This window comes from Hippopotamus amphibius, chromosome 8 (genome assembly GCF_030028045.1).
Source record: "Hippopotamus amphibius kiboko isolate mHipAmp2 chromosome 8, mHipAmp2.hap2, whole genome shotgun sequence".
NCBI classification, from domain to species: domain Eukaryota; kingdom Metazoa; phylum Chordata; class Mammalia; order Artiodactyla; family Hippopotamidae; genus Hippopotamus; species Hippopotamus amphibius.
This window is the reverse complement of record NC_080193.1, coordinates 138,851,298-138,877,715: the sequence shown is the minus strand read 5'-3', so window position 1 is coordinate 138,877,715 and position 26,418 is coordinate 138,851,298. Positions and strand designations below refer to the sequence as shown.

Below are 26,418 nucleotides of genomic sequence, written 5' to 3'. Positions count from 1 at the left end.
AAAAAAAAAATGCACAGAAAGGTCAAATCTATTCCAAACAGAGATTTCATTCCCTAGTAATATTTATTAAGATTTTGAAACACTTTTTTTCTTCTTTTAAATTCTATCATCTGCCTAGATTTAACTAAAATCATTTTTCTTTCTCGTGTTAGCTAAATGCATCCATTCAATAGCTATCTATAAGGTAAAAAAATCACAGAAGGAGAATGAAATTAAGTTCGCAGTATATAGTTGGTATATTTTAAAAGCTGCATTTCATCATCTGGAGAGGTGCAATTTAGTCTATTAAATCTACAGCGGAGAAGCGGTGGAAATGTGAATACCGTTCGTTAAGAGGAGGGTCAGTCCTAAACAAGTATATTTTCGGTTCCAGTCTTCAAAGATAACATTTTCAGCTTGATGGGCTCCTGGTCGACTATTTAATTTGCCTCTTTCATTCTTCGCTTAGTTGAAATACAGAGGACCGGATGTCCACTAGGCCAAAGTATAAACTTACCATTTATCTATTAAAGTCATATTTAATGAAAACGAAGAAAAATTATTACGCCCCTCACTCTCTTTCTCATTACAATTTCTAAAGAACTTTGCCGGGCACATTATCTCGTAGACATCATGATCAAATGTTATTGTTTTGCTTTATTATCTCAGTTGGATGGTTGGCTAGTCTAGAATGAAATAGGTTGAAGGCAATACTCGCAGCCTAGAAGTCTGAATGAGGTTCCCATTCAAATGATCCTGGTTGTTTGGGGGTGGGGCGGGGTGATTAGTAAACCAACTGAGCTTACACTGCATAGTAAGCGTCTGGATGCAGCACATTTACATCTAACAAGAGACCCCAGAAAACGTGTGTGTGTTTCTTAAACCTTATGTTCCGAACAAAAGGCTATCTCAGCAACAGACAATCAGCACTGCATCGCTCCCCGGGATGCAGCAACACACTCAACTGCACATTTCATTCTTCTTCAGCTCCCAGCACCACAAAGCCCCTACTCCCTTCCCACTCCTGGGTCCCCAGATTGCTCCAGAGAAGGGGGTTGGGAAAGCAGGAGCCTAAGGTCTCTGCCTGCGCACCGGCCGCCCGCCCCAGGGGCCCCCGGGCGCTGCCTTCCCCTGCCCGAGCCGCCTGGGGGAGGTAGGGAGGGGAGCCAGAGGGCGGCAGAGGGGACCGCACACCTAGCCACTTCGGCTTTTCTGTATTCACAGGGCAGCGGGGGAGGGGGACTCGGTGAATTCGGATTCCCCCCCCCACCCCCGCCCCCGAAGTTGCCTCCTCTTGGCAGAAATAAAGTCGTTTTCCGGCTGGTGCTGGGGGCCCCGGGGGGAGCGCGGGTGAGGTCCCCGCTCTCGGGGCCGGGTGCTGTCCTGCGCGCGAGTCGTGGGGGGTGGGGGCGGGCGGCCCGGCCGCGGCTGTCCAGAGGGCCTGGGGCGGGCCGGGAGCGCGTGGGGAAGCGAGGCCCCTTGCCTCCCTTCCCCCGGCGCGGGCCGCCCCGGAGCGCGGGCAGGCCGGGCCGCGGGTCCCCGCGCGCGGAGCCATGCCCCCGGGGCCCCCTCCGGGCCGCGCGGGCGCGGCGGCGAGGCTGGGCGGCCGCCGCGGCCCCGGCCGTGTAACATGACCCGCGCGGCCGGCCGGCCGGCCCGCGCGGCGCGGCCATTGCGCCCTCCCTGCCCATGAATCTCTGGCGCGCCCCTCGCTCGCCCGCCCGCCCGCCGCTCGCCTCCCGCCTCCCCGCTCCCCCGCCGGCTCCGCGCGCCTCTCGCTCCCGCTCTCGCTCTGCCTCGCGGTCCCCCCGCGGCCCGGCGCTGCCCGCGGCCCGCGGCCCGCCTCGCGCCGCCGCCTGCCGTCTCCGCTCCCTCGCGGCGGCCTGCGTCTCCCTCTCCCTCTCTCCTTTGAAAACTGATCTTTGGCTCTTAGTGTGAAAGTGATTTGAATTTGGCTCGGCGGCGCTCTGCGCCTGCGCCCAGCCTCTGGCATGCTGGCTCCTTCCAAGCAGCTGTTTTGGGTTTGAAATTCCAACATGGCAGAGGCTGCAGTCCGTCTTCCCTTCAAAAACTTGGAATGATTTCAAATCATAGGCACCTTCACTTAACCCTAGCTTCCATTCATCAGCAAACACACCGGATCGATGCTACGCTAACCTATCGGGTGTTCGCTCCGCGCGTTCAGGTAAGAGGAGCTCCGTAGTTTCCTACCATCTGTTTAAATTTGGTTTTGTTTGTGTTTGTTGGATTTTTAAAGAACATAAGTAAATCCAAGACCGTAATGAAAAGAGACCTTCGAGTTGTGCCGTAAACATTACATTTCATGTGCACTCGTCTCTGTTCTGTACGCCAACCTGCTGTCTAATTTCTCTGTGCAAAGTAGCCCTGAAACATTAGAATGCATGTTTTTACTGCTTCATCATCGTAACAATAGTGTGGAATTAAGAGTTCGCGACTGCAAGAATCTCGTTTTCCGCTATATTGGGCTTACTTATCACTATCTTTTTACTTCAAAAATAAAAAAATAAGAAAGCGGAGCCGTAGGGTGGGGCTAGACTTTCTTCGGGAACTAACTTCTAAGTAAATAAGAAGTGTAAATAAGAATCTTGCACACACAAAAAGTTGAGGTTAAATTACAATCTCGTGGCTGGAGGAACGCGAAAATGTCAGAAGATCGGTTGCAGAAAAATGTAAGCACATCATCTTGGAGGGGGTACAGCGTGGTGGGCGTATTGTTGGCAAGGAACGGGAGAGAAAGATGTATAATTTAATGGTATATACAATCCACTGATCCTATTACCGTCCTCCCCGGAGCTCTTGTTAGTTTCAATGGGAGTGAGTGAAATTGACATGGACTTGCATTCCTGGTCATGTGCTTTTTTTCCTTTCTTTCTTCTCCTGTGATCTGAGATCCCCTTTTTGTTGATGTTGCTTTCCCCCTTAATTATATGCATGTAGGTTAAATGAATACCTGACGAAAGGGCCCACGTTTCAAGGCAGTGACATTTGATAGCTGAGAGGAAAAGTGGCTTTAATGAAAAGCAACCTTTGGAATTCCTGCTTGTGAGAAATCCAATTCAGCTTTTTGTGCTGCCAGCAAGAAATGATCAGTAGCACCAGTGTTTATGGTATGTCAGTTTTGGAATTTACTTCCTTTGCATCTAAATAGGAAAGAAATTAAATAGCATGATAAACCCATTGAAGACTCTGCTTGGGAAGCAGCTGCTCATGATATAGAATTCTTTTAAAAATATATATATATACATACCAAAAAATATATATATATAAATGTATATTTTAATCTGTCAAAATGCTTGTTTGCTTCTGCTATCACTTGTTTGTATATTTCAGTTTTGATTACTAGATTACTGGAGTCCACCTTTGTCGGTTTTAGCTGTAATCCCAAAGTTGCATGTTACTAGTAATGCACTATATAACTGCTGAAGTCAAATGGTATGTAAATTAGTTAAACTCAGTGTGGGGTTTTTTGGGGAGGGGGCTGGGTGGAGAGGGAAGAGGGCGGGAGTGTGGGGAAAGACTGCTTACTAATGAAGGTGTATATATATATATATGTACACACACAGAAGTGGGTGAAATTTTTTTTTTCAATCTACTAATGCAATTTGACTCTGCTCTCTCGATGACTGCACTTTGTGGAGTAATCAGTTCTGAGTGTGGTATTTTTTGGGGTGAGTGAGAGAAGGGATATCTTTTACATGAAAATAAAAAATGTATTGTGATTGCTTACAGTCCTTAATGCCTTTTAAGGAACAGTGGTAGGGTTTGTTTTGTTTTTTTCCTTGCCATTCACTTGTCTGCCTGTCAGCACTTTTTACTTTTAACCTGTGACAGAATTAAATAAGCAGGCACTGAAATTGACTTTGTTTGAAATCTCTCTTTCCTCTTTCTTTACCAAAAAAAAAAAAGATCTGATACATGGAGTGAGAGGGGGTTTTCAATAGCTCTTGTGACCGTGTGTACACTTTGTGATATTCAATTAAGACGAGGAGGGAACAACAAAAAGATGTTAAAAAGTATTTTGCATAACCAGAGAATATGTCCACTTTAAAATGTTTGCTTTTGTTTTTGTTACGTATACCCACCACCATGCATTCATCCTGAAAAGAGAGGAAGAACGAAAGGGAAAATGTGAAAGAAAGAAATAGCAGTGGGGCAAAGCTGCCAGGGGTCTGTAATGTGGCCGTGGTTACTGCTCTCTCATAACACAAATGTGAATACAAGGAAAGGGACTATAAGAGCCGATGCGCTACAGACACTTCTGGTTGGACTCTGGTGACTATTGAGCTAAACACACACCGCTCTTACATGATAGGAAGGATTTGATTGAATTTTGCATTTGGAACTTGTTGACTTTGAAGCGATCAATAAGAAGACTGTTTATTTTAGATGCACATAATTTGCCCTGAGAAATGTTTTAAGGAGGGGAGAGCACAGCTTTTTTCCCCCGGAGCTGTTGGAGCGAATGGGATTGCCAGATGGGCGATTTCCCTCTGTGATGTTAAAGCTGTAATATATATTCAGAGCAGATTGGGCTGCTGCCTGTGATGAGGAGGATATTACATTTATAAATTTTAAATTGGAGCTCGGACAATGTGCTGAGAACAGAAATTGGATGGTTTGACTGTTCACCGTATTGATACTTAAATGTGATTTCTGGGTAGTAGTAATAATAATTATTGCAGTAATATGTAAAAAACACGTTGGGGTAGGTAATCATATAATTCATGACATTTAACAGCAGATTTAAGTGTATAACCCCCCCGTCTCTGCTTACTATTAAATAATACTCACATAATTTATTTCCCTGTGTGTTTAAATGCCCATTATGCAAGTGATGTTCATTCAGGAAGCTTGTTATCATACACTAGAATTCTGCGGAGGAAAAGTTTATATATAATCTATAAAGTAGACACGTGCGTGTGTATGGAGTGGCATTAGTGGCTCCTATTTTGTAATTCTGTTACTCTGATTATTTTTAGATTTTGTTTGTCTCACATGTGTGGCCTAAGGGAACCAGAGCTACAAACCTAAAAGGCTGGAAAGTGGGCAAGTGCTCACACTCTGGCAGCTCTGCTGTTGCAAATTAAAAGTGTGTTGTGGTCAGGAAATGAAAGCTACAATGTCTCTTTTGAACAAGTCGTTTATCAAGAGAAACATCTATCAGGGGCTGCCTTGTCACATTGATCCTCTAAAAGTTAGGTCCGAGGTGGAAGCTGCTTTGATGTTTTTGATCCTAAATTTAATACAACAGAAAAAAAGCAAGGATATTTTGACCAGAATAGATTTAAAAAAAAATGTTTCCTGGAACCACCAAGATCTATTTATTAGTATTGTACTGTGTGTGAATTTTTTTGGACATAACAGTTGAAAGGTTTAAGGGGAAACCCCAGCCTTTGTAAACTGACTGTTGTTCAGATACATATTTATAGTACACCCAGTTCTGGCCTGCTTCTTGGTTCACGTGGACATTTTGAAAATGATTGTTTTAAAGGAAAAATTATTTTGAAGCGGTGTTTTGGAGCAATATACAGAAAATCAGAGTTTTCATTCACTCAGATTTTAGAGTGGCTCTCTTCTCTTCATGTTCTCTTTTAGCCCTTTATTTCTGTGGCCCATCTTCATTATACATGTGGCATAATAGCTGTTAGTGGGGGAAGAAACATTTTTTCCTGTAAAAACCATTTACCAAAACACGCTCGCTCACATCATCTTTATTGTTTATTAATTGTGCATGTGGGTCATTACCAATAAAAGCCCCAGGAACTCACAAGTCTTTCAGAATTTCAGCTTCAAAATGTAGGTGGGTAACCGATTAAATATGCCATGTATTCTTGGATGCTGAAATGTTGCATGCATTATTCAAATTTTAAACAGTATTATTAAGAAAAGGACCAACTTAAAAAATTTTTTATTTATTTCTTTATTTTCGGTGAAAGCAGTTAAAAGCAGCCTGTTTCATGTTGGGAGGCAAAGATAGGAGAGAAGTGTTCCTTCTTGGATGTAGAGTTTTTGGACACTTGTCTTTTCCTGCTGGTGGCTACTTGTTATTTCACATGGGTCTATCAACAGCTAGGCTGGTAGAGCACAAAGAGTTTGGTGGGAGTTTTGCAAAGTGTAATACTTGCTAATTAATCATATCTGAAATGAAAGAATCATAGCAGGGTAAATAAAATCTCGTTGTTTTCCTGGAAGAGGGTAAGACTTCTGTTTGGAAGCTGTATGTGTGAGTTGACTTGCTTTTTTTCTTCTTCTCCTAAAAAGACAGTTTATAGGGTCACTTTAGAATTATTTCAGGAGCCATCTTTTTCGAAAATGGAATATTTTTCTTTTTCCTGACTACACCGAATCAGTGAAATTCTTAAAAATGTCTCTGATACCTTTGGAGTGAAAACAGAGAGTTTTTTCCTCAGTTATATTAAGGACTCCTGCGGCTGAGTTTCCAATACTTTTTTTTTTTTTTTCCCATAAATAGAAAATCTTTTTTGTTGCTTTTATTCATGTCAGGCAGGAACTTTGGAGGCAGGTACTTCTGACAGGCATACAAGAGAGCAAAATTTTTCTTAATTACTTTCAGCTAGTACAAGAGTATGACCAGAGGGGAGAAAGGGAGTAGTACTTCTAAGAATCTAGAGACAATCTGTATTACATTCTAAGATAGTTCAAAATATTAGCCATCTGAAAAAAAAACAGATGAGTAATGTCATTTTAGGTAAATTCTTTTTTTTCCTGAGTTTGGGGATGTCACCTTTTAGAATTTAGTATTTTGCTTAGTTTACGCATGGGGATAGATCCTGAAAGTTTAAGTGTCTGCAACATTTTTCAGAATTTGCATCTCAAGGTGAAGATGGCTATGCTAATAATTCCCTGTTTTTGTCTGTGAGTGTTTGGATGCCTTGAATGATTGCCTAATTAAGTAATCAGTTTTAATGGTCCCAAATCGGCAGAATTGCTAGGTGTACTTAAAACAATTGCAGGCTTTTATGTTTTGTACTGTCTAGTTTGTTCTTAAAACCTTGGTTTGATAGAAATGTTTGCTGTTTTGCCTTTGGTATTCTTGAGTACAAATTTTACATACTTCTTTTGTAAAGTACATTTATTTTTGCAGAGCAAATAATTTTAAATACCAGGAATTTAAGTTGATTTATAAATTTTTGATTGGGAGAAATTGTTCTACAGATATTTGTGTGAAATACTGATGTATACTACTGATCGATAAGGTGTGATTAATCAGCATATCTGCTTTTTTATCTTTGGTCCCTGATAAACTAGAATAAACAAGTGACACAGAAAACAATGCAGTTTTTTTCTTTCAGTTAAAAAAAGTAATATAATTGTCTCTTTGGAGATAAGCAAGAGTTAATGTTTTATTAAAATAAATTGAACTTAGAAATTATCTGGGGGAACTACTAAGAAGTCTTCAAGTCCAAAAATTATTTCACCTTTCAATTAACTCTTTCTTTCTCTCTCTCACACACAACAGATTATAGCTAGCTTTTTTTTAAAATCTATTAAAAATGACAGGCTTTTTTTTTTTTTTTTTTTTTGGAAAGACTGCAAATGTCTGTTTAGCAGGGACTTTTCATGGTTGGATTTTTGTAATTTTCTTCCTTTTTTTTCCTAAACTTGAATTTTTAGCAACTTTTTCATTTAACTTACAGTGAAAATTTCAAGCCTAGCCGCTTTGACATGATTACTGATTACTGATCCTTTTGATATTTTGGATGTTATCATGTAAATGGCAGTTGTGCTTGAGGGATGCTGACTATAAGAAATGCAGATAGTGGAAATAAAAGCTAGGCAAGAGTATGGTACAAATAAATTGTACTGATAAGTTTGAAGCAAATCAAAAGCAGGTGGGTATGCAAAGTTTCCTCAGGGCAGCAGCACAGATGCCAGCTCAGGAGCTCTGCCACAGCACAGCACACGAGTGCCGTACCTGTTGCCGACAGTCTTAGTTAAGAGAGTGAGGCGGCAGAAAAGATAGGTGATCAGAAACCATCCAAACATGAGATATCATATGGCACTTTCTGTTAATAATATTTACATATTTTATGCAACAAATCTGCTTGTTGTCTTGTTACTTGAATAGTGACACTGTGCTTAACATTGCATATGGTGAGCTGTGGTTTCAGAGGATATTAGAAGCAGTGAATTCAAAGAAGAATTGCAATGCAGAAGTATTTATGTTGAGTATATGTATAAATGGATATGTTTGCTTATATTTGAGCTACTGTGATTTTCTCAAAGCATTTATAGCATTACTGCTTCCAGTCATTTTTGAAACTGATACATCTTGAAAGTAGAAATTCATGATTTATTATCTAAAGGCCCAAGGTTAAACTTTTTTCTACCCTGTATCCTGGCTTAAATATTTATACTTTTATGTTGGGAAATCATTTTTAGAAAGTATTTTTTAAGTCATATTGGAAAGTTTGTTTCTTGTTAGGATTTTGTTCTTATTTTCATATGAGTTACGAGTGATATATAACTTACAAAAAGTATTTTCTTGCTGTAGGATACATACTGTAAAATACTCAGAAAATTTATGCTTTCTTTTCCCCAATATCTTAATGTTGATAATACCTTTACTCAGTTTCTTGCTTATGAGTTTTTCTTTCTGCTGGTTATTTGTATATTTATCCCATTCCACTTGTGGACATATTGCTGGCAAGAAAACAGAAACTCAGTTTTAGTTCAGCAAGCAACACCCCCCTCCCCATCTAATGTTTGCCTTATGTCAACTGGATGCTTTTTAAGCAACTGACAATTGATTAAATGCCATATACTTATGACAGTAGACTTATCTGAGTATGAGTGACCTCTACTTTCATGCTATGGTTTTAGGAAATATTATTCATGGAAACAGTAACATTCAAAATAATAATTTTAAAGTAGTATAATGTAAAGCCATGGGTTTCTAGATGTTGCTGTAAACTTTTTGCAATTCTTCTGATATATTCTCCTTCCCGTCAACATTGTCACCTTCACCTAGGGCTGGCTACATAATTTCTGGGCTTAGTGCAAAATTAAAATGTGGGGCACCTTGTTCAAAAATTATTAAGAATTCAAGACGGCAACAGCAGAACATTAAACCAAGTGCAGGGCCCTTCTGTGTGGGGGACCTGCAGACCTGCCCAGGTCACAGGGCAATGAAGCAGGCCCTGCCTTCATTACCCGCAAACTTTGTGGAAGTCACTGGGTTTCCTACCGGGAGACTGACCAGTCCACAATGATTCCACGTGCTTCTGCCTGAAGAGATAACTAGTGTTTGCTGAGTAAGAGCCTCGATGGGAAAATGGACCATTAGGGATCTTCTGCTCTTTCTATACATGAACTGGTGACTGAAATATTTGCCTTTATCTTACATTGCCTTTTGCCTGATGTGCTCCCATAGGTTGCTTGAATTTTTGTGCAGATATTCTTACAAGCAACTTTGTTTTGTAATTGTTTGCAGGCAGGTACATTCTTAAATGTGTATTCCCCAGGCACAGAACGATTAGGGTGGGAGGATTTTAGTAAGATTTGAAATAAGAGCCTGAGAGCTTCTTTGTTGCTTTGTGCCAGGTTGACTTGTGCAAGTTTCAAGCACAAGCGACGTAGGTATTTTTAATGTAGAATCCTAAGTTATCTAAAAATACAGAAAATTCTGCCCATTGAGAAATAAAAGCACAACTCCTGGAGTCAGGTAAGAGGAGCCAGGTAAGACGGGTAAACACAAAAATAATTACCTTGTTACAGTAGCAGCAGTACTGATACTTTGACATTAGTAAGTAGCATTGTAGCTATATAAACATGTGGTGATAGCTGTGTTAAAGATGAAAGTAAGTCTTGCAGTAACATTAACTTTGCAGGATGTTATATTCAAATTGTGCACTTCGTTTCTGAACTTAAGCCAGAACAATCCCCTTCCCCCTGAAAAATGTAGTCACCATCTGTGACTGCTTGCCCCCTTGGTTTGAGCAGTCTGGGTTGATGGGTGGATAAAACGTTTACCTTGTTGCTTCCCAAGATACTTCTCAATGAGATCAAGCTTCATATTGAGATCCCTAAAACTAAATTTTGAAGTCAAGCGGCTTTTTCAGATATGATGGAATGTCCAGCAAGTAATGGATCTGAGTGCACTTGAAGTTGCACCATTTATTTTCAAAAGATATTTCCCACATCAGATGACTCTGCCAGGAAGAAAAATATCAAAGAGCTCAGAAAAGTAACTATTCTTTTATGTAATCCAAGACTGGTGGGGGTGGGGGGGGGCAGGCTTTAAAGATATTTCTGAAGAAAGAAAAAAACCGAACTTATTTTGAATGCCTCGTTAGACTTGGTGGAGAGAAATACTACATTTGAGACCATCTAAGAAGAAAAATCTGTGCCCTTTGTAATAACAAGGTATTGCTCTCTCAGTTGACATGTACTTTAATGAAAGGAGGCTTGGAGATAACTATTAAAACAGTGTCCCATTTAATTATAAATTCACCCCACAGTTTAGGAATCATTTTGCATTAAAGGCATTGCAAACTTGATTTTTTTAAGAGGTCATTAGCCACAATGCATATGTTTAAATATTCTATGTTGTATAACCAAAAAATTCTGTAGTTTGATTTAATTTGGGAACCTTCTTTTCCCACCTTACTCCTATTCTTTAATATGTTGTGTTTTCATATTAAATGTTTAGCTTTAAAAAAGATTAAACTAGGAATCTGGGTAAATAGTAATGCATCCTTGTGCCCCCAACAGCTGTTTATTTCCCTTTATTCACTTATTCCTTTCCATTTAAATTGAAGTTCGGATTATAAACTCTTTCTCTTAGATCATATACCTGAATGATGCGAAATTATAAATCTTAATTAGGTATGATTCACTGATTTTAATCTTGCAAGATAATTATTCTGAGTAGGATAAAAGGTTCCTTTAAGATTGAAGGCATTTTCATCACAATACCCATTTAAGATCAAACAAATACCATTAAATAGAGTCCTATTAGTCTTTTAAGCTTAACAGTTAATACTTTTGAATTTAAATCTATAAAGAAATAAGGATATGAATAGGACAGTCTTACTGTTTGCACACTTTAAGTGCTTGTGATAAATTTTACTGCCAGGAATTACATGGATCTAAAAGAATCTTTTAAGTAAAAATTACAGTTTTGATTATCTAAATGGAAGATGCTCTTGTGCATGTGCACAGATACATTTCTTTGTGAAGGTATTGATGTCAGGGACGCTTTTGGTATTTCTTTATGAGTAATTAGGTTAACGGGGTTAGTTAGAAAATGTATCCTTTCCTGGAAAATGAAAAATTAAATTCAAGCAGAGGTAAGAGAGTAGAACATAATCATGACTTTAAGTCCTTAAAAAGATATTTTATGAGTCGTTTTTAAAGAATAATACTCAATGTGTAACTTGTTAAGAATAATAGCCATTTTTACTTTTAAAGCACATCTATATTAAAACTGACTTTCCATTCATGAGTCACAAATCTGGGGTCAGTTTTAGGCCCAACCTACAAAAGATCTGGGTCTAATCCCCCACCCCCCTTATCGTGGTATTCTACTCCAGTAGTGTTGGTATAAAGTTCTTTAAAGAGAGATTTTCGCTTTCATTATTCAGAAAATTAAGCAACATTTTTGAGGGGAATACTGATATGATCCAAATGTAGGCAGTGGGACATTCCACATGGCCTGAGTCCTTGTCTGACAGAGTCCTTGTCTGACAAACTAGAAGGCATTTTATACGTCTACATGAACAGTGCTTGTCCTTTCTGTGGGAAGATTTTAAATGCACTAAGAATATGTGTTCCCTAATTGGAAAAATATGTTTTATGTAATTCTGAGAGTACCGATCAACTAATCAACTCATTTACTTACTTATGCATGGTAAGATATTAGGACTAAATAATCTGATTCAGAAATAGATGTTTAGACTGAGTAGTGTCTTTCTAGAGAGAGAAAAAATCTGTACATATGCAAAATCTCTTGGGATTTTTGGTTTTATTATTTTTTTGTCTTTTTTTTTACTGTGGGTGGCATCTATCAATAATATGTAAGCAATAAAAGTGTTAGGAAAACTACTATTGGAAGTTCTTTATTTTGCTGTGTTCTTTTAATAAGTCCTCAGTGAGTACCTGCAATGCATTAATACTCGTTTCGTTTGTTTTATGATTTGTGTCTTGTTTTATTTTGTTGCAGCATCAGAGTAAAAAGACCTTACAGGAAACTATTTTGTATTGTTTCTTCTTAAAAATACCCAGTGAGTATAGTACAACCTGTGGTATAGTTTTTTCTGTAGTGTTGAGCAAAAATCCCCAATTTTACCCTAATATAGTCTGTTTCCTTGAAATCTACTCTACTAAATCAAAATGCCTCTACTGCTGAGCTACAGTCTAGGAGGCGTTGCTCCTGTATAATTGTAATGTTCACGTAGAGCTAAATGCATATTGTAAAATATTTACCTGTAAATTCTAATAGCCAACTTTGTAGGTGTCCTTGTGCTTGGGGCCAGTGGGGAAATGGTTTTCTATCTGTTTTGCTATTTGCAAACTCACCAGAAACCTTACTGTCTCATCCATCCTCATGCTCCTGAAATTCATCCTTACCCATACCTGTTTACTGTTTTGAGGGGCTGAACTTTTTTTTCTTTCTTTCTTTTTCTTTCTTTCTCCCTCTCTCTCTCTCTCTTTCTTTCTCTCTCTCTTTTTTTCTTCCTTTTTTTTAAAGTATTTATCTGTAGGCCTGTTTATTATACTCGATCATCTGGAAAATCAGATTTCACTTGAGCCAGTGGACTATGATATTTAGATCATGAGGAAGTACCTTGAATTAATTAAGAGGATATTGGGCTATGTACTAGGAGGAATGTGTAGCAGCATTTTTTGGCATGGACAGAGGGTGAAAGACCACTTGTAGAAATGAGGAAATAGCTAAAGGCAAAAGAAGTTAGGGAAGTTGTATAGGAAAGTAAGGGTAAGGACTGCCTTCATATGGCTGTTGCTAAAAATGATGCTGGCAATTAATTTAAAAAATCACATCCTCATATAATTATGCAAGAAAACAGCATTTATTAGGAATTAGTGACTAGTCACATTACTTAGCACAAAGCACTATAATCTAAACAAATTATAGTCTCCTGTTTTAAAATGGCAGGTTCTATAGCAGATCTTGGATATATATGGGATTTGTGGTCACCCAAATTAAAAGAACTATCTCCCCTTTTCTTCCCTATAATTTGAAAAAAGTGTAAAAAATGCACATGCCTTTAAAGATGATTCATGTTACTCTTAGACTCTTTTTTTCTCCTTCACCTACTCAATTTGGTTAAGCCTCAAATGAAATTATGGAAGAAAATCTACTGAGGATTGGAATATATCTTTTTTAAGACTTCTTTTGGAAAATAATGCATTTATTGCCATTATAGGAGTTCAAATCATTGACGTAGATAGATATATGATTTAATTTGATTTGAGCAAAATTTGATGATAAAGTTTGTATCTACCCTGTAAATGCTAGCTGTACCTTAATGACCAAAAACAAAACAAAACAAAAAATATTTGCCAAAGCCCCACCTCAGACCACTTAAATGGAGGTTTTGAGGGATGACCAAAACCTTTTCTTTTTCTCCCCCAGTGATTCTAATGTAAAGTTAGGATTGAGAATCACTTCTCAGAACCAAAAATTTATACATTTCATGAGCTCTTAAAGATTTTGCTCTAAGTTTTAATTTTAAAAATTCTATTCTTCCTGGTTTGAAGTCATAAAAATAGAGAGATCTGTTTAGAATTGAATGTACTCATGATACGTACTAGAGATGGTTGACTATCTGGCTAAAGTTCAACAACAATCTGCGAAGGATCTTAAGAGCATTGCCACCGTCTGGTAAGAGTACCTCAGGAATGTGATAAAGGTGACACCAGCCTATCATATTTGTGACCTTGGGTAAGGCCTTCAGCCTCTCTGAACCTCAGTAAGGAGAGTGGGTCCAACGACTCAAGATTTTTTTCAGTTCTATGTAATCCGTGACTGCTTGGTCATTGACTGGTGAGCTTGAGTCACTTGGAACCTTGCTGGTGGCCAATGGTTGAATGCAAAGATTTTTTGTTTCCTTTAAGAAACTCCAGAAATTGTCTTGGAAATAATGAAGGAAGCTGAAGGACCATTTATCACTTTGTTAAGCCCTTCAGGAGGGATGGTAACCATTCATTAAACATGCTTACTAGTTGCTTACAAGCAAATGTGTCAGCAGTTCTAATATCTTGAGAGTTGATGAGTGTTAGCCGGTGCTTTTCCCCTGTAAGAGATATGAATAGACTGACGAGCAGATTAACTTTAGCCGTAATGGAGTTAGGGACTTCATGTGTCTTCAAAAATATGTCAAAATTATAGATCAGTATGAAAGTTGGATGTTTATCAGACTGGAAGCAACTCCATCTTTTCTCTGTTTTATCCCTAACTAATCTTTGTTTATCTTCTTTTTACTCTGTGGAATGCTCTTCTGCAACACCTGTCGAAAACCTACCAAGACTTTGACATCTAGTTCAGATGTTGCATCATCTATGAAAACTTCTTGAGCCACCCTAATCAGGATCCATTTCAACATGTGTCTGATATTCCCTAAATACTTAAAAACAATCTTTTAGTCATTTGCCATCATCTTTCTTCTTCTGTAGATTGCTGGGCATTTGTGTTTCTCGTTTATGAAATTGTAAATTCCTTGAGAGCAGACTACATCTAATTCATTTTTTATTTTTAATCTTAACATGTGTGTACAGTGCAGGACCTATAATAGGTGTTCAATAAATGTTTGGTGAGATGAATTGATAAAAATATAGGAGATTGTCACTTGGTTCATCTCTTATTAATCTTACTTTAAAAAACTAGAAGATTCCTTTAAAAGTACTTAAAGAACAGATATATTAAAATTATGTATTTCTCTAAAAAATGAAATTTCTATATTCTTTAATTACTAAAGAAAGACTATAATCTTATAATTCTAAAAAAATGGTTTTATAATTATACAGCTAAAAAAAGAGCTTACAGCCATTTATTCTATTTTCATATCTCTGGATAGGAGAGCATTTAAACTATTTTACAGAAACAGAACATTATAATGCTATCTAACAAAAATCCATAACCTATTTTGTTTACAGGCAGTAACACATGGCTTCAAATCACTGTGTTTTACCTATTTAAGTATTTTTCCTTTTGTGTTTGCAGTCAGAAAAATTCGAGGGTATAGAATCATAAAATTTTAGATGTGGACACTTCCAAATCAACTTCTTGCCAGCATAGGATTGATTGACATTTTGTTATTCAGCCTTTGGTTGAACATGTGAAATCAGCATCTCCTAAGACATTTCTTTCTATTTTGTCCTTTCTCTGATAAATAAGCAGTGTGCAAATATATGCCTGGAAATACTCAAAACAGATTTCCTTGGGAACATGATGGTACTTATGGTGATAAGATGTGAGATGCAAACTAGCTGATCTACAGTTGTTATAACTTTCATTGACTCTCTAGTTTGTGAATGTCTTTGGTTAACAGTTTAATTGACATTTTGTTTCATATTTAATGTCTGACACTATTCATTTATTTTGTACTAAATACTAGGCAGTAAACAATTTAGTTGGGGTGACACCCAGTGACCCTGTCTTCTAGTGGTTCAAATGCATTACCCGCTTAGTTTGTGTGTTTGTGGAAGGGTCAGTTTCTTTCTTAAACCTGTCACTAATGTTACAACATATAGCATTACAAAATTTTCTAAGGGAAATTCAATTTGAGTAAATGTTGAAATTGTAATGTGTTAGTGAACAGTATTTTTCAAAGTTTCTGTTTTACATTTGTATTTGAACCTAAAGATAGATGTACCAGAGAAAAGCACTTGTTCACATTGATTCATGAAAGAACTCAGAAAAAACAAAGGCTCTATTGTCATTCTTCTAAAAACACAATTTTACTAAGGAAACCTATAACCTTTACTGAAAGCTCACTGGTTTTCTTCCAGTTTGGGCTCTTCAAATCTGAAAAGTTCTAGATGCTATCTCACCACTTCATATTGAAATCTAGGTTGATCTCATATACTCCATGTAGAAGAAAATATCTGCAATGCTGATTGTTGAACCTAAATTATTGCAAAGATACACTGTTAAGTGAGCTGCAGTGGACAAATGTTGTTCAGTCAATTGCATGAAAACACTGCATCTTCAGCAAAGAGCTTCAAAAGTAAAGAAGTATAGTACATTAGAGGTAGAATAATAAAGGTTGTGAAACAATAGGTTAAAAGTAGCAAGAGCATTTTTGCAGTTTGACTGCAACAATCTATTTAGTTCCTTTGTTAAATTAGCCTTTGTGGTTTTCAAGAAACCAGTAATCTTCAAGCACGTTAAAGTTGCTTAAGTGTAAATTGAAAGCCATGAGATTGAGAGTAAGGACCATGAATTATAAAACCTTTAAGAAAGTGGCTTGCCAACAACCAAACTAAATCAAGGGAGGATCCAAAAGACATAGGCTTAAAATTCTATCTGATTATTATCAGGAAGTGGGGGGGGGGTGTTGAAACTAACTAAATAAAAATATCCATGTAGATTCTTCACACCTAAAATGTCAGCCATTTTCCCCTTAGTCATCTCATAGAAAAAAAATAGGGTGATTCCCCAGAGAGGGTAGTGATGTAAGTTGGCGGTCACTAAATATAAGCCATAGTTAAAAGTCACTGGTCAATAGTTTATTTTGTTGCTGTTCTTTTTTTTTTTTCCCCCTTGCTCTCATAAGCATAGCTGACAGCTGTCAATCACTGAATTTTTTGTTAGGTCTAGACATGGCAGTTCTTGAAGAATATGAAGCTATAATTGTCCTCTTGGCTTAAAATCTGAAATAAAACAAAATCATTTCAAGTGAATACAGCAGTGTGTGTGTGTGTGTGTGTGTGTGTGTGTGTTCAGGAGAGAAACCTATGAAACAACTGACAGCATTGATAGCGCTTTCATTCTGAATGGGCCAGTTAAGTAGCTCCATACAGACACCATCTAAGGGAGCCAATTTAAATTTCTCCAGTTTCTTAACTAAGTGGCCCATATCTCTCTGGGAGGTGGTACTTATTTGTCCCTTAGGTGATAGATTTGGCATGATATTCAGTTGAAGACTCAGTAAACAAGATTTACAGGAATTAGTTAAAACTGAAATTGAAAATGGATATTGAGGTATAGTTCACCCTAAAATGGCTTGGATGTATTTGTCAGATGTGCATGAAGAGAATTTTTTAAATGAATTCCTTGGATTAGAATAAAAACTAATCACAAGTAAGCCCCTTAAAATTTGCTTGCCTGATATGAGTGTTTTCTTTAAATGACTGACCACGCCTTCTTTTAGCACTCCCGTCTTTGTCCAGGGTTTAGTTTTGTCATGCACATATCCTTGAAGAAATGTAGCATCTTTCACAAGATTTTGTACAAGTGAAATCAGATACCAGTTTTTATTGCAGAACCGAGCCTACAAATGTTTCTCTTTAAAGACATTTTTAATAGAAACAGTAAGGTATAAATCATTTAAGCAATTACCTGGACATTGTGGAAATGGGGCTTGGCTTGTTCTGTAGCCCCAGATGTTTCCAGATTCCAGTAATAACCCGGCCCAGATATTTACAGCTTAATTTTCTGTGCATGTGCACTTGTCCACAAATGGCTCCTATTTCCCATTTTCTGTTGGACAACTGGGCCACTTAGAGGTAAAGAAAGTGATTTCAGCGTAGGTGATGACAAACATTAATGGTTATAATAAGTTGCTTCTAGAAACTTTGATCACTTTAAAAAAATAGAGAGGCTAATTCTTAGAGGATTTTATACTAAGAAATAAATTGCTAAATGGCATTTTCCTTTACGGATGAGGGTGGGGGGGTAGTGTCTCCCCATGGCTCAAAATTATATTTAGCCTTGATCTACTGTGTGATAAAAGTAATTTTTTTTAATGTGTCTTCTGGCACTGGTTGGGTTTTCAGGCAGGCTGCTAGTTTTCTTTTGCATCACTACTCCACAGTTTCTCTTGTTCTTACTAGAAACTAAACAAATGGAAAATAATGATTGGTAACCATCTGCTGTGCAGAAATTTCACATATAGCACTTAACTCTATTTTATAAAACAAGACCAAATGAGTGAATTATAATGTTGCCAGTAAATAGCAACATGCAGTAGAGCGTTCCTTTGGACAAAGCAGGAGCACAGGGAGCCAGCATTTATTATGGGAAGTCAGTTGGGTGGGCTGTGGGGCTGAATGTGGCCCAGGCATTTATGTGCCTGTGTGTGTGTGTGTGTACTGCATGTGTGAAGAGAATGGTGGTTTCCTCTCTACCTGTTCCTTGTGTCTCCATTCTCGCCCCCATAATTCCAATCAAGTAAATTAGAGTAATGTAGATGCAAATAAATCAGTCACATCCTCCTATATCTTTTTATTTGCTTAAGAAAGTCAGAATCCATAAAGCCATACAGAATAAAGATTTGTAAAAGTATGTAGGCTTCAGGTCAGAATCATGTTTTTTCCTAAGCTGTACATATTATAATGACTAGAGGCTAGCCAGTTTAGCTTTAAATCTTCCTCTGGCCTTATCCTCTGCCTAAAGAATACTGAAAATCAGATTGAGTATATGTCCAAAAGGTATCGACAGGCAATGATTATTCATATAGTTGCTATTGAAGTACACAGGCTATATTGAGGAAGGACATATAATGAAGCAGACAGAAGTGGTTACAAAGAATTTACTCAAATGGACCAGGTAAGACCTGATTTTATAGTTGTCCATATAATCAATCAGTCTCCTTCTCTCCCCCTCTCTCTATCTATAAAATCTGTTTAGTGTATCAATGTACTTAGACATTCAAAACATACATATTCTCTCTAACTTTCACTTATTCGATACTGGGATTTTGGCATACGGCAAGAAAAGTTGTTTAAAATGGGCAGTATATTGAGTTCAAAGGACCCATACAGTTCATAAATTCTCTGGTGTCTACTGGATTTTTCATCAGGGAGACTTCCAATAAAAATGATCTATTTTAGAAATAATATTGTTTAGTAGGTTGAAATGTGGTGTAATAAAATTAGACCTTCAGTCTTCTAAAGTTACTACTTAGATGGCACCCTTGGGATGGCAAAATGGCTGTATAAGCAGATGAATCAGACAGGTCCACTGATGGGTACATTTGTCAGTCTCTGTTACAGATATAATATATTCTTATATCTGTAATCCTGACACTGTTACATCCAAATGAAATCAACATGAGGTTGTCATCTTTAAGCAAATATGTTAAGTGTTGTCTTTTGTGCTTTGGATTTGAAAGAAAGGGGCCCAGGGGAGGCCGCGTCATGCAAATGGAACAAATCCCATTTCTTCTGAGCTGTGCTGTTTTCCCCTCCATGGCAGCTGGCTGTGTTATCTTTGTGTGTTTCTCTGAGTGCTGACAATTCTTTCAGTGATCTAAGTTAGGGCACATTAGAAAGTGGAAGCAGCTGTCTGTCGCTATACTGAGAGACGTGTTTGCTCTACTGCAAAGATGAAGGACCATGAATCCTTGACACACTCCCCTCCTCCCCCCTGTACTTTCCAACATGATCAACATTCAGACGCACAGATTGTCTGCTTGGACAGTTTTTTGTTCTGACGGACAGCATCTGGCATAGACAAATTTAAAAATACATAGCATGCCATGCTTGGAATTGGAACATCCCTTCTTTATGAATCTTCTCATTTAAACCATTCATTTACATTTCAAGAAAGGTTACAGCTTGATATGGTTGAAACGTTGATTTTTAAATGAATAACCTTCTAATGAAATGTCTTGAATGAGTACCAAGCAGCTAGTGTTCATTAAAAATTACACCCGATTAACACGGCCTTGAAAGCCTGAGAGGAAAGGGATTTCTTATTGTTTTAATCCACAGTGCAATCCAGTGTTTACCTTTCTGGCACAAAGCGAATAGAAATGATGCCTGTACTCGCAACACTTCTGATATTGAACACAACTATGATATCACCCTTAAGCCGACAAAACACTTGGCCTTGTTTAATCAGCTTTCTTTCCCTCGGAAGCCCCCAGGAGTGTTGAAAAAAAAAAAAAAATTAAGCATCACCAAAACATGCCTCGTTCAGATCCTCTCTCTCTCTCCATGTCCCACCCTCTCCCTTCCCCAAAATACTATGTCTCTATGCCCAAATTAGGGAAAAAAAAAAAAAAAAAGGTTATGTTTTCAGATGGTAAAGTAGTAGAAAATGCTTTTAGATTGAACGTTCCCTCTGACCCCAGGATGGTGGGTATACATTTGTTTGTCTGCATTACTTTAGTAATAAAACGTAACAGTGCAAAAATTGCTCTCTTTCTCTGCCTCATGTCCACTCCCCCCCCCACTTAAGTTTCTTATCCATTTTCAATTCCACATCCAACCTTAGCAACATGCTTGTCTAGCATTTATGTAAAAATAATATGAAAATTGGCCATATCAATCAGTCTGTGGACTTTGAGTCCAGAGGTGGGGCTGGGATGAGGGAAAGGAATCCTCCTTTTATCCTACATTTTAGACTTTTAACATCACTGCAGATTTCAGCTGTAACTGCTCAACTGCAAGTGTAGCTGCAGTAGTTCTAAGGGGTGTGTGGAGGGAGGGACAGTACAGAATTATATACATATATATTTTTTAAAATAACTGTTCACGTGCTAGGTAGTAAATATGTAAAGCAAGCATGCTGGTTAACTTGGAAAAATAGGCTTCAGAAGGAAGTTCAATTAACAGTTGTAGGCAGAAGAGGTGATGTATTTCTGCAGCATGTGGAAGAGGTCATTTGCTTTAGGATAAATTTTGACGAATTTGAGAGAAATAGATGCTGAAATAAAAATGAAAACAGATTACAGCTTCATATCAAAGGCACTTTTATATTCTTGAATATGAGAGGGGAAATGACACATTTTTACTCCATGGATTATATATTGTTTTAAAATTTTGCTGTTTTGTGTATTGTGAACTTACTTCATTTAAACTGTTCATTTAAACAAAATAAATCTTGGATGTTAAATGTTATCTTTGCATCTGGAATCAGCTTATCACTTCACCCCTCAACCCAGATCTGGGCTCTAGAAATGTAGGGTAGACACTGTTTGGTTGCTGTTTTTCTTTTCTTTCTTCCTTTTCCTTTTCCTTTTCTTTTCTTTTTTTTTTTTTTCTCAAGATGCTAATGGCAAGGAATCAAATCAGAGTAGATCTCTTTCCAGCATTTTGATTGCCAGTAAATGTTTTATAATCAACATTTTAAATATAAATTACTTCGTTTGTTATTTTCCATTTTGATTTTTTTTTAATGACCAGGTTTTAAAGGTGGTACCAGTGTGCATCTGTAAGCAAACTGGGAATGGGTTAGAGTCCACAATTCCCTAGTGTAAAAAGCCAGGTTTAGCAGTAATGCTTTTAATCTGGACTTGTATGGGGACTCAGAAGCATCCATAGATCTGCTCCAGTAATTACCATACCCCAAGTGGCATGGAAGAGACATTTGCCTAAAAACTTGATGTCTTCATTACGCTGTTTACATTTTAATTAGAAACATGAAAATTACTGATTCATACAGACAACTATAGTTTAAGTGGTTTCATTCACCATCCAATAAATCATAAAAAAAAAAAAAAACCCACAGTTGGCATAAATAGTTTACTAGGAATCATTCATGGGAATAATGTGTTGGCACTGTAAGCTGCTTAAAATATGTTTTTATTTTACCAGAGGTAGAATTTGCATGTAAATTAGAGAATGGCATTTTAAGTTGACAGTCATTTATGCAGAATACCACCCACATGCAAATACATATATGGGTGGGTGGGTGTACTTTCTGGGAGTCTCTGGAGTTTTGCAGTATTATGGATGTGCACATGCACCCAGCCTAGTCTGTCAGTTCTTAAAATGCACGTCCTCTTTTAAAATCCACTCAGAAATGCTGTGGGTGTTCTAGATATGCCTATCCACAAACTCATCTTTTATCTGTTGGGTTATATCAACTTTGCACTAAGGAAAAATGTTTATTTCTTGTATGCATGTGTCTCGAAAAGGAGTTGCTGCTGCATTTGCTCCTTCCTTCCTTCTTTCCTCTCTCTTCCATTCTCTCCTAACTTTTGCATGTACCTGTCAATACAGCTGCCCTAAACTCGCTCCCACTCGGAGCAGCTGGACTAAAGCAGGGTGGCTGTCAGAGTCCATTCCTGAGTCAGCAGCACATCCATTGCCTGAATCTTGCGACAGTCACTCATCCAGTTTTCCCCTCCCCAGGGGACAGGCGTCCTCCTCATCAGCGAGGAGGAATGACCCATCTGTCTAGCATGCTCAAGATCCCAAATCTCTCCACTTCTGTGCGTGAGTTCAAATCCCCCCTCCTGGAGGCAGGGCTGGGATTCCAGCTAATGACTCCGAGATACAGAGGGTCAGCGCACTGGCGAGCTGGCGTACTGAGGCATTGTGTGAGCTGAGTTGTACATTTTTCCCATAACTGGAGACTCCTCAGCATCCCCTCCCCTCCCAAACCCCTTACTATAGATCAATATTATGCAAAAATGAACCAGGAAGAGCTGCAGCCATTAAAAGCCATTTTTCTTTTCCTCATCTTTGTTAGAAAGTTATTGACCATGGCCGAAGGAGGCTCTGTTATTATTTTTTGTTTATTGTTTTTTGGCTGCACGGAAGCAGACAGCGAGTGAACATTTACATCATCTCACTGTAAAGTCCACATTTTAGGCCTGTGGGCTATAGGTAAAAATGAATGTAAAAATATTACATAGAAGGGAGAATCTACACATAGGTGTTCTACTTGCAATGTTATAGCAGTCATTGTTTTAAACTTCCTAGTGTGAATGTATTACATGGAGACTCTTGGTACCTGCGTGATGTGTTTTCTGGGAATTCAAGGGAGTGAGATGAATTCTCATGAGGTGGCTTCAGAGGATAGATTTTGTGTTTCATTTCTGCATCTTTCGGTGTCTTTTTTAAAGTTCTAGGGGGTGGCCAAAGTTTTAAGATGCTAATCAGGTATTTTGTGTGGTCCACAAAATGTTAGATTTTAAGGAAAAGTCACTAGGATCATTTTTACAGTCATCAAGGTAATTGGTCCAGGTAATCAGACTGGGACTTTTAAAAACAGTTATTAGTGCTTTTCATTTCCCAGGCAGAGTCCGCGACCGAGCACATCAGTTAGGGGAATAGTGAATTCATGGGCATGTGCTCATTGGTTTGCTTTGCAGTGCCTCTATTTTATGGAGGCGGGGGCAGGCAGGGCGCTTATTAGGTCCCTGTATTTCCTAGATGCGATTAGACAAAACAGTCGACGTCTGTAAGGACGGAAACATGCTGCTTCCTTGTACTCAAGGCAAAATTCGAATAGTTCTGTGCTGTCTGGTAAATCCTGTCTGCTTTATGCAGTGTGGCCCGAAACAGTTGTGTGGTGAGGGAATGCTGGCTGCTGGCCAGCCATTGACTATGAGATCTGGGTACCTGAGAGCTTATCAGTTCTTTTGCTTTGTAAAAGAAAAAAGTGATGAAAATGTTGGTAAACTGCCATGAAGGTTTAAGGCTGCTGGAACAAGGAGCCGTGTAATCAGATTGGAAAATGGAGCTTGAGATTCTCTGCATGGAGAGCAGCCGTCTGTGGACCCCGTGAGCTGCTGTGTGAGTGCCCGAGCTGACCACTTTGTTAGCAAATCAGCTTGTTTGCTGCAGCAGCAGGGTGGAAAAGACCAGAGCTGGTGATGGTATGTAACGGAGGGAGAGCTCTTGCATGGCACAATCTAATCAGCTTGCAATTAGCTCGGGCTCTACAGTCACCTTCTTAATTTTCTTCTTTCCCCCCTCTTTGTGTTAATACCGTGCACTTTAAACAATTAAGTAAGGGAAGTAATCCTTCAAGCAAATCAAAGCCATCCTTTAATTTTATCACCCTGCTGAAAAAGTATCAGGTGGTCCACTGGTCTTCATCAGATGCTGGAAATTCTCCGGCTCACTGTAGCATAGAGAGGGGCTTTAACCAACTGATTTCTAAGATAATATTTCACATATCTTGGCAAAGGGGGGCAGAAAACGGTACATCCTTTAAAGTAGCACTGAAGTTAAAATTAATGTGAGGGGGGATTACAAATAGCTTTTGCTTTATGTACAGTAGTGAATCTATTTTATATTTTTAATAACCAGAGGCAGGCTGTGTGTGTGTGTGTGTGTGTGTGTGTGTGAGAAAAAGAGAGAGATCTGTGTGTATATATATCTCATCTATAAAATCCTTTATGCTGCTGTTTAGGCATTTCTATACAGCACCTTTCTGAAGGCTCTGATGATACAGCCACTTGTACTGATAATTCCACTATTTCACCTTTAGCGAACTTGATTCACTAAGGTTTAAAAGAACAAGGATATCATTGCTGATCATATGTGTTGCTTGTTAATCCTTTAAAGTAAAATTCAGATCATGTGGGGGAGAGGTGAGAAGAGCAAAGCATAGGTTTGCAAAATCGGTGTTATAGTTTTATATATTACTTAATTCAAGGACAGCGACTTCTGAGATACTGCTTAAAAAAGATCCTATTTATCTAAATAAAATAAATCATCTAATAATATTACTTAAGCTATGTTATATCAATTTTCCTCTCCCAGAAAGCTTTTGCTAAAATATTATTCATGATATGATATGTTTTATTAAGAGTTTGTCATGAGGTGGAAAATGGGAATTATTTCATGAATTTTTTCCTTTAGAAAGCAGCATACATAGATAATCATGATTAGAATTTGCTTTTAATGGTTATTAATTAGAGTAGTTTAAATGATTTTGCTCGAAAATAGTAAATTCCTTTCTGGGGGCTGTTTGTGTTAATAAAAATGAACATAGTCATAATATTGTTGATATTTGGTTGTATTAGTATCATATTTGAATTCTCTCCATGGTGTCAACATAAGAATTTATTTGCCTTTATTAAATGACTCAATACTACTAATAAACTGTCTGTCTTATTTTTTCCCTTCAGCACAAATCTAGCATTTTATAAGCAACCATTTGGATTCAGTATTTTTTTTTTTTAATTTAACACGATTCAAAAAGGTTAACTGTTCATGTACTAATGCTGTGTGAAAGATAGCATGACTTCTGTTTTGCCATACTTATTTGATTATATGCCTTTTGTCTTTGGAGGAATGAATTTGGTTTGATAGAAAATGAGAATAGTTAATATAAAGTGCATTTAAAATTAGGTAAGCTTCTAAGTTTGCCTCTGGGTTTTGCTGGTGTTGCATCAATGTGTTCTTTTTTTGTGTGTTTTGAACTTTTTTTGTCTTTAATTAAAAGATTGGATTAAAAGAAACATACATCATCTACACACATCTTATGCTGCAGAGATTCACTTTATATTCTTTTAGAGGACAAACTCCATTAGATATGCACTTACTGTACGTTGGATTGTAAATCTTACAATTTAATGGTAATTCAGTGAGCAGTTATTGCTTCAGTGGCCTTTTTTCTTTCTTTTTTGTCCCATCTCACTTGTGAAATAGGGTTACCCTTTACAAGTGTCACATCCGTAGATTCATCTTTTGTACTTTGTAGTTGTTCCTGGTGTATCATTCTTAAGTTAAAAAAAAAAAAGGCAAAGCCATGATGAAGGAACCATGTGGTGGGTGGGGAGTGTGAGGGGTGTGTGTGTGTGTACAGCAGGGGGGTGGTGCATAGAATGAGGGGTATCATACTTATGCACAGAGAGAGAGAGACAGACAGACAGAGACCCAGCAAGATGCAGGAACTCTAGCAACAGAATAACCAAGACCGTTAGCATCAGTCTAACAGATTAATCTCTTTTTCTAAATATGCATTTCCTCTAACCTCATTCTCCATCTAATGTTCAGTTTTCCATAACAGATTGCGTTCTGCATTTGAATTCCTGGAAGTAGAAATGGTATCTGATTGGTACAAGTCTCTTTGCCTTGCTTACACTGTTAATATTCTTATCCTCTTTGGACATTGAAATACTTTTTTTGTAGAAACAATATACACATTCATAAAGAAATTATAAAGGGATTCTCCTTTTGAAGATAATGAGTTCTTTTCAGGAACTGCAGGTTACATGGCGCACAAATGAGCTCTAAGTGGGGGGATTTAAAGTCCTGCTACAGCATTTAATTTCTTGAGGAAAGGAGTTCAGTTCAAGGTTAGCCTGTTATTGTGGCACTGGCAACTACTTCTCGCGTCCCCGTTCTTCTGCCAGCAGTTCTGCACAAAAGGCAGTCATTTTTATTTAATACGCAGGGAGGTATTAATCACTGCAGTATTTTCTTGCAAAAATTTATCTTATCATATTCATTGTTTCACTACCCATGACAATAATAGGTGTTTAATTACTCAATAAGAGGCGTTTATAGTTTCCATTTTTCCTG

The 26,418-nt window shown here is 38.0% G+C and overlaps 1 protein-coding gene across 1 annotated transcript in view; it reads left to right on the top strand.

Annotated features, from left to right (window-relative positions):
• The first annotated feature begins 2,031 nt into the window (after nt 1-2,031).
• The window catches only part of FIGN (fidgetin, microtubule severing factor), a 115,235-nt gene continuing 90,848 nt past the window's right edge, over nt 2,032-26,418 (top strand). The window contains exon 1 of the mRNA XM_057746595.1: nt 2,032-2,164. The gene's annotated coding sequence lies outside the window, so the exon portion shown is untranslated. The remainder of the gene's footprint in view (nt 2,165-26,418) is intronic.